The sequence below is a fragment of the Berghia stephanieae genome, chromosome 5 (genome assembly GCF_034508935.2).
Source record: "Berghia stephanieae isolate SIO BIC M18660-M18661 chromosome 5, UCSD_Bste_1.3, whole genome shotgun sequence".
In the NCBI taxonomy this organism is placed as follows: domain Eukaryota; kingdom Metazoa; phylum Mollusca; class Gastropoda; order Nudibranchia; family Aeolidiidae; genus Berghia; species Berghia stephanieae.
The window spans coordinates 59,649,363-59,651,862 of record NC_088364.1 but is presented as its reverse complement, the minus strand read 5'-3'; the positions used below and the strand labels follow the sequence as shown (position 1 = coordinate 59,651,862).

At 34.7% G+C, this 2,500-nt stretch overlaps 1 protein-coding gene across 2 annotated transcripts in view; it reads right to left on the bottom strand.

Annotated features, from left to right (window-relative positions):
- The window catches only part of LOC144973335 (toll-like receptor 4), a 33,629-nt gene that overhangs the window by 16,471 nt on the left and 14,658 nt on the right, over positions 1-2,500 (bottom strand). Inside the window, exon 3 of one of the 2 annotated variants that reach the window (XM_078915628.1) lies at positions 1,541-1,700. The exons of the other annotated variant lie outside the window; for it this stretch is intronic. The gene's annotated coding sequence lies outside the window, so the exon portion shown is untranslated. The remainder of the gene's footprint in view (positions 1-1,540; positions 1,701-2,500) is intronic. 2 annotated transcript variants of the gene reach the window in all.

The following is a 2,500-nucleotide window of genomic DNA, read 5'->3' as shown; positions in this document are numbered from 1 at the left end:
GTAATTCTCATTAAACTGTATTAACCAGACTATAGATAGTTCGAAGATGACGTCACCCAGGTCTTTGTTATTGTTTTTTGCCATCCGCGTTTATGAGTAATGCTCACTGAACTGAATTAACCTGACTATAAACGTTCATGGATACACACAGTTTATGTGTTGGTCCGTTATACTTCCGGATGGCAATGTTATGAGCTTCTTAGCCAAGCGCATACTATCTATAAACGTTCAAGGGCACATCGTTTTGTGTGTTGGTCCGTTATACTTCCACGACAGTAATGGTGTGAGCTTCTTCGCCAAGCGCATACTATCTATAAAAGTTCATGGTTACACAAAGTTTTGTGTGTTGATCCGTCATATTTCCCGGTGGCAATGTTGTGAGCTTCTTAGCCAAGCGCAAACTATCTCACGCCAGGCGGCAGGGTTCACAAGTGACAATAATGCTCAATGACCATCTTGTACCTTATATTATAATCGATGGTGCAAACCCACTCAAATGAATTCACAAGCATATAATATCTCTATTTCTGTCCAACTGTAAAACTGCTCGCTTGAGTGCACAAACAATTTAACTAATCCTTGTGTCATTATTCGTTTGTTCATGTCTCTTAACTTATAATATAATTCCTTAAGCAAAGCACACAGACAAACAACAATTATTATTAGACACAGAGAGCTATCAAAATTTATAAATACAAGACAACGAGGGGGCAGCGTAACTTATCTTTGCTTCGTAACCGAAAGGAAGCGAGTTCGATCACCCGCCGCTGTCGCTGTGTGGCCTTGAGCAAGTCACCTCGACCGACCTCATTTTGCGGCGCTGTACTGTGGCTGACTCCTGGGCTATTCCAGTCTTCTTGTGGAATAGACCCAAGAGACAAATTTCGCCTATGGGATGAATAAAGGGAATTTTATTTTATCTTATCTTTGTTTATAAATAGAGGGCGGTGGAGGCTGCCTGAAGTCTGGGATAGTGAAAATACTAACTATGAGGTAATAATGGAAAGGCTTCGGATGGGAACAATACAGACAATGGACGTTTCGGGTGCAACCCTTCATCAGCACAATGATAAACAAATGAACGTTGGAAACAAATAAAATAAAATGGAGTAAAATTTTTTTGCGTATTTTCCCTATCGCCCCATTCACACTCCAACCGCCATAGAGTACAGATGCTACGATTTTATACTCCATTTCATTTTATTTGTTTTCAAGAGGCACCCTTGGCACCAATGCTCTTATTTACAGGTCTGTTAACCTAAATAGTTATGGGCCCATTCTTGTTATGGAAACACTCTCAAACCAACGTAAACTACAGTTCATTTCAACAGTGTTGAACCCAAAAGGGAGTAATAATGACGTATAACAGATACAAAACAAGGAAAGAAAATGTTACATTACATTGGCATTTTGCTTAAAACTTTATAGGTGAAAATGTGTGTGTGTGTATGAGTGTGTGTGTGTGTGTGTGTGTGTGTGCGTTAAGGACCCATGGCGACAATATATGTATATATAATAAAATATAATAATAAAAAAATACCTGGTAAACGCGCCCGGGGGAGACAAAGAAAAACACTCATAGACCAACTGAAGGGCTTCACCAACCTAACAATCCAAGAGCTGTTTGAAAAAGCAAGAGACAGGGAGGAATGGAGAGAGATAATTCATGCAGTATCCGAAGCCTGGACCAGGCATGGAACCTAGAAGAAGAAGAAATATATATATATATATATATATATATATATATATATATATATATATATATATATAATACATAATATATATATATATATATATATATATATATATATATATATATATATATATATATATATATATTTTTTTTTTTTTTTTTTTTTTTTTTTTTAAATTTTTTTACAAAGTGAAATATGTCAAAAGGTAGATATATTAATTCTAAATAGGCATCCTGTAAATTATAATATTATGTTTGCCAGAACAGCAAACTGTATTTGAAAAATAAAATAGACAGCAACGTTATAAATCACGACCCCTACCATCATAAAATAGCTTGATTTGCTTTTTATATGTGGTTAAATAATCCTTATTTCAAATCTGTAGACCACATGCATACTGTGCGTGGGCCTTTGTGATCAAGTGGAATGACGCTTGTCTTTTGGGTTTATAGTTCCTCGATTCTGTTATTGCACAAAAATCGGGAAACCCAACAATGAAAACTGTCCCTATATTTAGCCATGGCTGTTGAAATTAGGTTTCCGGGACACGCCCAGAGTTATAAATAGGTAGTTATTGTCTAATAATAGCAATGCAATTGTCACGTTCTTGAGAATCATTTAATAATAATAATTAATAATAATAATAATAATAATAATAATAATAATAATAATAATAATAATAATAATAATAATAATAATAATAATATATCTTTATTGTCCCCAAAAAGTGGCAATTTGTCATTTGGTTACACATTAATAACAATACAATATTGACATAGACACACACACACAAGATGCACACTAGT